Source organism: Saccopteryx leptura, chromosome 1 (assembly GCF_036850995.1).
Source record: "Saccopteryx leptura isolate mSacLep1 chromosome 1, mSacLep1_pri_phased_curated, whole genome shotgun sequence".
NCBI lineage: Eukaryota > Metazoa > Chordata > Mammalia > Chiroptera > Emballonuridae > Saccopteryx > Saccopteryx leptura.
This window is the reverse complement of record NC_089503.1, coordinates 301,835,158-301,847,304: the sequence shown is the minus strand read 5'-3', so window position 1 is coordinate 301,847,304 and position 12,147 is coordinate 301,835,158. Positions and strand designations below refer to the sequence as shown.

The 12,147-nt window shown below is 40.0% G+C and overlaps 1 protein-coding gene across 6 annotated transcripts in view; it reads left to right on the top strand.

Annotated features, from left to right (window-relative positions):
* Window positions 1-12,147, top strand: part of VEZT (vezatin, adherens junctions transmembrane protein) — a 71,544-nt gene that overhangs the window by 618 nt on the left and 58,779 nt on the right. The gene's annotated exons all lie outside the window — the stretch shown is intronic.

The window sequence follows — 12,147 nt, the reverse complement described above, 5'->3', positions numbered from 1 at the left end:
CCTGGTTGAGGCGTGGTCCTTGGAATGAAGGCAGCAGGTGCCAGTTTTCTAACGGTGTAAATTGTGTGTGCAGGATCACACTGTGGGGTGATTATGGCCGAGGCGTCTAAGCATCTATGTTCAATTCTTTTGTCCTCTGCTGTTGCTGCGCTAAGTGTGGCCAGTCCTGACTTAAGGCTCTGGGTCTGAGTGCTTTTGTGTGGGACTATTTTAAGACGTTCTCTGCCATCTTGAATGAGGAGAAAAAAAAAAAAAACAGGCGAGTGTTTTTATTGCCATTTATCAGGCACAGGTGAAAAGTCTCCACCTCTATATAGATGTATTGCATAGATAGATAGATAGATAGATAGATAGATAGATAGATAGATAGATAGATATAGATATATGTTTTACATTCATACATTCAAGTGGTTTTTAAGAAAAAAAAAAGACATGGTCTAGTGTGTACAATAGGGAGCGCTAGGCACCAAACAATGTATTGATAGAATGATAAATGTTGAAAATATGCACAAGCTATCATTGGGGGATTGATTTGAAAACCGACATCTGTTCTTGTAGTCTCAGAGAAGCTACTTGTGACCAGTAGATGCTATCGGATGTAAGTCTTGAGCTAGGAATCGGATTAGAAAGAAGAAAGAGAGAAAATGCATTATGGGGAAAGAGAACAGAGTATGCCAAGGTTGGGAGGTGCCAAAGTACCTGGTGTGGATTTTTCAGAGGCTTGAGTGAAGGAGGGTCTGTATAGAAAATGCTTTCATCTAGCTAGAATGTATAAGTAGTGGAAGAGAGGGCTATTTTACTAAAATAAGCCTGGGTTAAAAGTGCTCCCTAGGGAAAACAAGAGCCTGAATTTTGGAAATGAGAGAAGAAATAATGAAATATTTTAATGACTTGGACAGATCCTTCTAAGCTAAAATCTCAGAAACAGTTATAGATTGAATGTGAGAGCTGAAGGAGAGATAAAAATCTAGGTTGCTTAGATTTCCAGAATAAAGAAACTGGGTGGGTATAATTGTTTTTACCCTATTTTCTTAGATTTCCGAATGTAATAGTAATAAATGTTCAAGGTACATTTCATTGTTGAAATTAAACCCAGAATTAAAATCATCCATTATCCTACAATCCAAAGATGGCCATTATTAACGCTGTAGTATGTTTTTCATAGACTTCTCCTATGCAAGTGTATAAGTATGTGATTTTTTTTTAACACAAAAGATGTCATACCACAAGAAGGAGACTTGATTTGGGGTGGTGGACACACAGTGCATGTACAGGTGATGTAATATGAAATGGTGCACCCAAAATCTGTGTAATTTTATTAGCCAATGTCACCTCAATAAATTCAATTAAAAAAAATTTAATTAGAAAAAATTTAAGTCCTAAAAAAAAGGATATCATACGACATAGAATTTTGTATTTTTTCACTTAAATTTATCATGAGTCTTTTATTCATTACTCTTTGAAAACATTACATTGTGTATATGTATTATAAATGTAACCATTTTCCCATTATGAGGTAATTATATTGTTTCAAAATGCCATTGTAATCAACACTGACATAAGTCCATCTTTAATTGTAACTCTGAATTTTCCTTAGAATAATTTCTAGAAGGGAAACCAATGAGTGAAAGAAAAGATGAGCAATTTTTTAAAACAATGCAGAAAGGTTCTACCAATTCAAGCTTTCATTAACAATAAGCATGTTAATTTCACCAACTCCTCAGCAACAGCCTTACTGTTTCCTTTAATCATCTTTGCTAATTTGCTAGGGAAAAAATAATATTCCATTGTTCTAATGTACATTTTGTGCATTTATTGGGAATATTTTTATTTCTTTGATTGAACATTTCTTTTTGTATTTGGACCCATCTTCCAGTTGCATTCTAGCTTCTTCTTCTTTTTTTTAATTTTGACAGAAACAGAGAGGCAGAGAGAGAGACAGGGACAGACAGGCAGGAAGGGGGAAAGATAAGAAGCATCAATTCTTTGTTGTTCATTGATTGCTTTCTCATATGTGCCTTGATGGGGGGGCTACAGCAAAGTGAGTGACCCCTTGCTCAAGCCAGTGACCTTAGGCTCAATCCAGTGACCATGGGGTTATGACTATGATCCCATGCGGAAGCCAGCGCTCAAGCTGGCAAGCCCATGCTCAAGCCGGTGACCTTGGGGTTTTGACCCTGGGTCTTCCCCATCCCAGTCCGACACTTTATCCACTGCGCCACCTCCTGGTCAGGCTGGATGCTAGCTTCTTAAAAATTTACTTGCATGAGTTCTTTATGAGTTACTTGTAGAAAATTTTTTCCTGCTTTCTGTTTGATTTATTTGCTTTGTGTCATATGCATTAATTTTTATTGCAGCATAATATATATTAAAAAGGTCTCAAATCAAAAATGTTGATGAATTTTCACATGTGAACACACCTATGTAACAAGCATCCAGATTAAGAAACTTAACATCACCAGTACACCAGAAGCTCTCTTAGTCTTTCAGACATTTCTCATCACACCAAGGATAACCACTATTTAGACCTATAATAACTACCTTAGATTTAATTTTGTCTATTTTTATCATGTACACACTGTGCAATTCTATTTGTATATGTTCTTTTTTCTGACATTTTGCTCTCTGGTTTTGTTTGCTTGTTAGATTCATCTGTATTGTCATGTAAGCATTTTTTATTTCTTCATAGTATTTCTTGTAAATATAAGACATATTTTGAGAGAGAGAGGAAGAAAGAGAGAGAAGCATCAACTCGTTCCACTTAGTTGTGCACCTATGGATAGCTTATCATATATGTACCCTGACCCAGGCTCAAACTGGCTACCTTGAGATTGAATTGGCACCCTCGGGGTTAAGCTGGTGCTCTCAGGATCCAGCCAGTTACCCTGGAATGAAACTGGTGACCTCAGTGCTCCAGGATGACACTCTCCAGTGTGCCACCAGCCAGGGCTATATGACAATTTTTTAAATCCATTCTGCTGTTGACGGTCTTTGAGTAATTTCCAGTTTGAAACTATTACGAGTAGTGCTTCTGTGAACATTTTAGTATATGTGTTTTGTTGAACATATTTCTTTTGGTTATATACTTACAAGTGGAATTGCTGAGTCATAGGAAGTGCATATGTCCATCTTTTGTATAGACTGCCAAACATAATTCCAATATGGTTGTACCAATTTATTTATTTATTTTTGTTTGTTGAGAGAGAGGGATAGGAAGGAAGAGAGATGAGAAGCATCAACTCTTAGTTGCATCACTTTAGTTGTTCATTGATTTCTTCTCATGCGTGCCTTGATGAGGAAAGGGGGGCTCCATCTGAGCCAGTCCCTTGCTCAAGCCAGCCACCTTGAGCTTCATGCCAGCAACTTTTGGGCTCAAACCATCAACCATGGGACTATATCAATGATCCATGCTCAAGCTGACAACCCCCCATGCTCAAGCTGGCAACCCTGCGCTCAAGCTAGCAAGCCTCTGTTTAACCCAGATGAACCCTTGCTTAAGTCGGTGACCTCAGGGCTTCGATCCTGGGACCTCAGTGTCCCAGGTCGACATACTATCCACTGTGCCACCATTGGTTAGGCAGTTGTACTAATTTATACTTCTACCAACAATGTTTGAGAGGTGCAGTTGCTCAACATCTTCACCAATACTTGTTAATTTCAGTCTTTCTTTTTATCATTCTGGTGGTTGTGTACTGGTATATATTCTTGGCTTCAATTTGCATTTCCTTGATTAGGGAATTGAATCTTTTTATGGGCTTATGAACCTATTCTATGTCTACTTTTGTGAAGCCAATTCCAGGTGTTTTTGTGTATTTTTCTATTGGGTTATCTCTTTTTCTCATATATGCTGGACATAAGTCCTTTGTTGGATATTTATGCCTCAACTATCTTATTTCAGGATACAGGAGCAGATGGGAAGTTGCTAGACTCATTTAGAAGGCAAGCAATAAGAATGTTCTTGGGGCCATGGCCAGTTGGCTCAGTTGATAGAGCATTGGCTTAGTGTATGGATGTCCCAGGTTTGATTCCCAGTTAGAGCACACAAGAGAAGTGACATCTGCTTCTCTGCCCCCCGCCCCTCTCTTTCTATTCCCCACCCACAGCCAGTGGCTCAATTGGTTTGAGCACCGGCCCTGGGCACTGAGGTTGACCCAAGCATGTCAGCTTCAGGTGCTCAGAATAGCTTGGTTCATTTAAGAATCAGCCCCAGGAAGGGGGTTGCTGGGTGGATCCCAGTCAGGGCACATGCAGGAGTCTGTCTCACTATCTCCCCTTCTCTCATTTAAAAAAAAAATGTTCTTGGGTTTGAAGATCATTATTATAAAGATGTCAGGTCTTTTCAGATTAATCTTTAGATTCAAAGCAAACCCAATCAAAATTTGAGTAGGTTTTTCTTAACTGAAGTTGACAGGCTGATTCTAAAATTCTTTCAGAAATATAAAACCAACCGAGAATAGCCAAAGCAATCTTAATGGAAAATAAAGTTGGAGGGTTTTATCCTATCAGATACCAAGACCTATTTTAAAGTTATAGTAATTAAAATAGTGATATTGGCACAATAATGGTCAAATTAACAAGTAGAAAAGAACTTCCAAAAACAGAGCCACACATACCAGGTATTCTGATTTTTGACAGAGGCAACATTGATGTTCAGTGGGTAAAGTATTATCTGTTCAGTAGATGACAGGTTAAGTGGACGTCCATGTGGAAAAAAATATGTTGACCTTTACTTGATACCATACAAAATCAGTTTCAAATGGATGGCAGATCTAAATTCAAAAGTTAAAATAAAGATTTTAGAGAAAAATAGTTATTTTAGAGAAAAATAGTTATGTCCTTCAATTAGGTAGATATTTCTTTAAAAACAACCATAAAAGAAAAAGATTTAATTGGATTTTAATAAAGGCAAGAACTTTTATTCATTGAAAGACACTATTACAAGATTCTTGTCGAAGGCCCTGGCCAGTTGGCTCAACGGTAGAGCGTCAGCCCAGCATGTGGGAGTCCCAGGTTCGATTCCTAGCCAGGGCACACAGGAGAAGCGCCCATCTGCTTCTCCACCCTTCCCCCTCTCCTTTCTCTCTATCTCTCTCTTCCCCTACAGCAGCCAAGGCTCCGGAGCAAAGTTGGCCCGGGCGCTGAGGACGGCTCCATGGCCTCCGCCTCAGGTGTTAGAATGGCTCCTGCGGCAAGGGAATAACGCCCCAGGTGGGCAGAGCATCGCCCCCTGGTGAGCATGCCAGGTGGATCCTGGTTGGGCACTTGCGGGAGTCTGTCTGACTGCCTCCCCGCTTCTAACTTAGGAAAAATACAAAGAAAGAGAGAGAGAGAGAGGTTCTTGCCAAAGACAGACCAGGGTAGTCAGACATCACCTGGGCAGGGAGCTGGTAGAAGATGAGGAAATGATCTAGAAGGTGATCAGATGTGGAGGATGGGAGACATGCTAAAATGACTTAGCAGGGTTCTTGCTAATGCTAGAATTTGCAAAGACATGCACAAATAGGCTTAGGGCAGGGGTCCCCAAACTACTGCGGCCCCCTGAGGCTATTTATCCGACCCCCACCGCACTTCCGGAAGGGGCACCTCTTTCATTGGTGGTCAGTGAGAGGAGCATAGTTCCCATTGAAATACTGGTCAGTTTGTTGATTTAAATTTACTTATTCTTTATTTTCAATATTGTATTTGTTCCCATTTTGTTTTTGTTTTTTACTTTAAAATAAGATATGTGCAGTGTGCATAGGGATTTGTTCATAGTTTTTTTTATAGTCAGGCCCTCCAACAGTCTGAGGGACAGTGAACTGGCCCCCTGTGTAAAAAGTTTGGGGACCCCTGGCTTAGGGGAAGATTCTGGAGCCTGGCCAAAGTTTGGGTAAGCAAAGAATCTTTGTCACTATCCAGGGAGAAAACTCTAATTCCCCAAGGTGACTTCAAATTCAGGCTTAAATACCATCTTCATTGGGGGCAGATGTAAGTAAGCTTCTTAGGGAAGGTAATCTATTTTTAGGAATGAAAGGGCCCTGAGAAGAATAGATGGGAGATATGATATTTTTTGACAGAATCTGTTCAGGTGTGTATGTGGTAGGCAGTTAAGCATTAGCAGAGCAAGGACAATGGCCCAGGTACAGAAGGTCACCAGGGTAGAAAGCCTCAGGTGCCTAGCAACTGAGAAAACAAGGAGCCTGCCCCCAGGGTTACCTTTTCTCCCCTACCATATTGCAGGTCATGCAGTTTGGACCCTCCCTGACCTTGCTTCCCCTGGCATGTTGCTAGTCATGTGGGTTAAACCCCCTTAAAAGTGTGATGAGCAAGGAGACAGGAGACCAGCCCTTAAGCATTAAGCCTCCAGGATAGTCAGGTTTCGACCTACAGCAAGCACATCAAGTCCCCAGTCTGTGTTTCAGCCCAGAAAAGCAGCAAAAGCAGACAATCAACTCTATAGCTGACCTCAGGACCAGCTGCATTGAATAGGGGCAATAATTTATCAAATGTTTTGCCATTTGGCTATAGCGGATCATCAGCTTTTTAACCTACAGTATCTTTGCTTGCCATTCACCACCTAATTCTAAGCCACTGCAGCATATTTCAATTTCTGTTAAACCAGCCCTACTAGATACCAAGAATGATATCAGCCATAGATCCTAGTGCAGAACACAGAAACCCCTCTGCTGTAAACAGGAAAAGATTTAATTCAGAGAAATAGTGGTTAGAATACTGTTAGAAGGACTAGAGCAGGGGTCGGGAAACTTTTTGGCTGAGAGAGCCATGAACGCCACATATTTTAAAATGTAATTCTGTGAGAGCCATACAATGACCCGTGTACATCGTTAAGCATTCTCCAATAAAAATTTGGTGTTGTCCCGGAGGACAGCTGTGATTGGCTCCAGCCACCCACAACCATGAACATGAGCAGTAGGAAATTAATGGATTGTAATACATGAGAATGTTTTTTTTTTTTCTTTTTCTTTCTGAAGCTGGAAACGGGGAGAGACAGTCAGACAGAATCCCGCATGCGCCCGACCGGGATCCACCCGGCACGCCCACCAGGGGCGAGGCTCTGCCCCTCCGGGGCATCGCTCTGCCGCGACCAGAGCCACTCTAGCGCCTGGGGCAGAGGCCAAGGAGCCATCCCCAGCGCCTGGGCCATCTTTGCTCCAATGGAGCCTTGGCTGCGGGAGGGGAAGAGAGAGACAGAGAGGAAGGAGGGGTTGGGGGGTGGAGAAGCAAATGGGCACTTCTCCCATGTGCCCTGGCCGGGAATCGAACCCAGGTCCCCCGCACGCCAGGCCGACGCTCTACCGCTGAGCCAACCGGCCAGGGCCGAGAATGTTTTATATTTTTAACGTTATTATTTTTTTATTAAAGATTTGTCTGCGAGCCAGATGCAGCCATCAAAAGAGCCACATCTGGCTCGCGAGCCATAGGTTCCCGACCCCTGGTCTACAGCGGTGGTCCCCAACCCCCAGGCCGCAGACTGGTACCGGTCCGTGGGCTATTTGGTACTGGTCCGCAGAGAAAGAATAAATAACTTACATTATTTCTGTTTTATTTATATTTAAGTCTGAACGATGTTTTATTTTTTCTTAAATGACTAGATTCCCTCTGTTACATCCATCTAAGACTCACTCTTGACAGTTGTCTCGTAAGTTTGACAATTATATTTAAAAATGCCACAGTTTTTACGCCGGTCTCATAATTTTATTTTGTGCATTTATCCGTCCCACCCTAAAGGCTGGTCTGTGAAAATATTTTCTGACATTAAACTGGTCCATGGCCCAAAAAGGGTTGGGGACCACTAGTCTAGAGGATCAAGCTCTATCAGGATTGTTAGGCTCACGAAGCCAACAACACATGATCATGATCAGAGCTCCAATCCAAGAATGAGGAAGCCATCACTACATCTGCCTCTCTGTAACCTACAAAGCTGATACAGTGGTACTGGAACTAAGAATCTAGCCACTGTCTTTGCCACAACTGCCTCTACATTCCTAAAACGCTGAAAAATACAAGATGGAATACTGCTTTAGAGACATTTTGCCTCCATAGCTTTAATAGCCAAAAGTCAAAGCAACAAGAAGTGAAACTCTGCCTTTTTTTCTTCCTTGCAAATCCCACAAGTATACCTAATTGGAGGAGCCCAGTGTATATCTAGAACCCTAACTGCAAGATAAGAAAAAAGGAAGGTAGAACAGAGATTGAACAAATTAGGCCAAGCTCTCCTCTCCTAAGAAAATGTAACTGGGATGTTTTTGGTATATTTGGTATAATACTATTACTTTAATGATTTTCAGAGTCAGAATTAGGCTAATTTATGTCTTAAGACTCAGTTATATGCTGCATTAAAATAAAAAAATTTTAATCAAGCAAAATTTTGAAAAGTATTCCAACCACATTCTTTTTCTATTTAAAATTCTTTTGAAGTATTCTTGTTTTAATATTGATTTCCTAGATTATTAGTTAATTCTACTATCTTTTAATTTTGGTCTTTTGTATTCCCCTTACAGGGGTCACTTTTGAGTCCTCCTAGTCCAGAAGAACTAGGAGTATACTTGAAGGATGGTGTAGTAGAGGAATTAAGAAAAAGAAGGAAAAGTGAGGTTCCCAGACCCAGTTCCCAGTCCTTGCCCTGCAGTCTGACAACCTTCATTTCATCAGGGCTAGATCCCCTATATACCTTCAAAGTGAATTGCATTATCATGGAGACTTACTACTCCAAGAGGCTGAAGTGGGAAAGATAGTGCAACCTCAGACTTGGTCATAATAGGTTAAACAGCAACAGGACAAAGTTTAGAAAATGTTGGACACCGTATTTCACATGGGTATTAAGCAAAAGAAATACTGAAATACCAATGTTGTCCTTTTACTCTTACAGTAATCTCTAATTAGATGTTTGAGAGTAAGACTTCTCTAGTATAGACCAGCAACTTTCAACATTTTTCATCTCATGACACATAAACTAATTATCAAAATTCTGCAGCACACTAAAAATATAGTGTGTTCGTAAAGTCATGGTACACTTTGACCAGTCACAGGAAACCAATAAAAGACGATAGAAATGTGAAATCTGCACCAAATAAAAGGAAAACTCTCCCAGTTTCATATCTATTCAGTGCAGTTCCATGTGGGCCCAAGCACAGATTTTTTAGGGCTCCTTAGGTAACTATCCCGTATAGCCTCTACAGACTCATCACTGACTGATGGCCTACCAGAACGGGGTTTCTCCACCAAACTGCTGGTTTCCTTCAACTGCTTATCCCACTGAGTAATGTTATTCCTATGTGGTGGCGCTTTGTTATAAACACACCGATATTCATGTTGCACTTTGGTCACGGATTGGAATTTAGTGAGCCACAGAACACACTGAACTTTCCACTGTACCGTCCACATCTCGACTGGCATGGCCGTGGGCTGCTCCGCTGTATACATGGTGTTACGTTATCATCTGCGCATATGCACATGCTGCCACATCATCCTACAGAAACTAAGAGGGTTTTCCTTTTATTTGGTGCAGATTTCACATTTCTATCTTCTTTTGTTGCTTTCCTGTGACCGGTCAAAAGTGCACCATGACTTTACGGACACACTGTATATTTTTGGCTAATCTGACAAAAAAAAATGTGTATAATTTTGATTCAGTCACATCAGACAGCTATTATTGTGTTGGCTGTTGTTATTCTTTTATTTGAAAAGCTGAGGGAAAAGACATCAGTGCCCCTGACTATATAATCAGGTATTGCGTGTTTTAAAAATTCTTGTGGCACAGGTGTTGAAAATCGCTATCTTAGGTGTTAAAGTTCTAATGTTGCTCCTTCAGGGCTTTCAAATTTTTTCAGTATAAATTAATTGCTGAAAATTTGAGTCATTTATCTTATCTTGAATCCTGCTATTCTGGAAGGGAAGAGTACCTGAAAGTAAGAATTTATTATCTGAAAGAGCTCTTAGCATTATTTGTAGTGTATCTAAACAGTTCTTTGTAACTTCCTTATGGAGACAACATTGTCCTCAAGTGACTCTTAAGTCTCTGTCCTTGGTAAAGGTATTTTCTGTAGTTGAACTCTGGTGTTTGTTTTAATCCATTCTCTTTTCCTTTGTTTATGATTGAGAAAGCTAACTTTTGCCCCTCTTATCTTGATCTCTTTCCCTTCATCCTTCATACTTCTTAGTAAGTATGAAATGTTAACCCTTTGTTGGCAATGTGTTGGATTTAGCTTACCACTCCCCAACCTGCAATAAGTCAAACAAATAAACGTGAAATGGCTCTCACACAGTCTCACATTAAAAGTTGTTTTTAAAAATCCTCTCTTAAAGAGATTCTTTCTTTGTATTTTTAAGTTAGACCTCTCTAGAGAACATTAAGGCATTTTTTATAAGTATCATTTACAGATTCTTTTCTACTTCCATTATTGATTTGATAGATGGAAGGAAATTGTTTTTGTCTGTGAATGTATGCATTGACAGTAGTAGCTGTTTTGATAATGGAGCTTGCCGTCTGGGATAAGTGTACATATACGTATTATTGTATCACTTTATTTTTCCTTGAAATGTATCTTCAGTTTCATGTAGTACATGAAGCTTTACAACTGCATTCTGTAAAATAATCTTTTGAATTGTAACTAAGATTGGGAGCATAGCAAAATTCATGCTTTATCACTTATCTGTAATAGAATATTTATTAATGGAGTTATTAAATCATAACCATATTGACATAAAAGATTGGCCATTAAGACCAAAGCGTATCACCAGATATGCAATCATAAATTTGCTTAACATGAATTATAAAAAGTATTCTTGGGGGACAGATCGTTTCTTTTTTTGGTCTGGGACATGTTGTTTCTTTCATTTTGGCTTCTTCACATATCCTCAGAGTTCCAGTACAGATTTTAACATTTTATCTTGGTATCTTATATAGGTATATTAAAGACTTTCGTTTTTTAAAAAAGAAAAAACTTTATGGGAGGGAGACTAGACTTTAACTAGCAAATGGTATCTTGAATGACTCATTTAATTTTTTTATTTTTTATTTTTTTACAGAGACAGAGAGAGAGTCAGAGAGAGGGATAGATAGGGACAGACAGACAGGAAAGGAGAGAAATGAGAAGCATCAATCATCGGTTTTTCGTTGCAATACCTTAGTTGTTCATTGATTGCTTTCTCATATGTGCCTTGACCATGGGCCTTCAGCAGGCCGAGTAACCCCTTGCTCAAGCCAGCGACCTTGGGTCCAAGCTGGTGACCTTTGCTCAAACCAGATGAGCCCATGCTCAAGCTGGCAACCTCAGGGTCTCGAACCTGGGTCCTTGGCATCCCAGCTCGACTCTCTATCCACTGCGCCACCACCTAGTCAAGCTCATTTAATTTCTTTAAAGCTGGCTTCCCATTTCTTAGTTGAAGGAGTTTTACCAGATCATCATTTAGTAGGAAATTATTTTCAAATCTAGTATGTTGAGTGAGAGTAAACCCTTAGAGCAGGGATCCCCAAACTACGGCCCGCAGGCCACATGTGGCCCCCTGAGGCCATTTATCCAGCCCCCGCCGCACTTCCGGAAGGGGCACCTCTTTCATTGGTGGTCAGTGAGAGGAGCATAGTTCCCATTGAAATATTGGTCAGTTTGTTGATTGAAATTTACTTGTTCTTTTATTTTAAATATTGTATTTGTTCCCATTTTGTTTTTTTACTTTAAAATAAGATATGTGCAGTGTGCATAGGGATTTGTTCATAGTTTTTTTTTTATAGTCCGGCCCTCCAACAGTCTGAGGGACAGTGAACTGGCCCCCTGTGTAAAAAGTTTGGGGACCCCTGCCTTAGAGTCTTCCATTAATTAGGAAACATAGAGAGAAATTCTGATCATTTTCAACCTATTTTTATCCTGGTTTTGTACCAGGGGTTTGTTCCCTAAATTCCAGAAGCAAATCACACCTTAAGGACCTAGGAGAAAAGTCATAAATCTCAATGTACTCCACTGTGGCACAGTGTTAGACAGCATACTGACTTCATTGCCTCTGAATCTTTGGATTATTGCTTATGTAGCTATTGAGACTTGTCATTCCCACTATAAAAAGTCAAAATGCCCAGTAGTTTTTACTTGAAATAATAAATTTGAGGACATCTTTATTTTTAAATCCACATTGTCATTTTCTTAGCTGACAGAT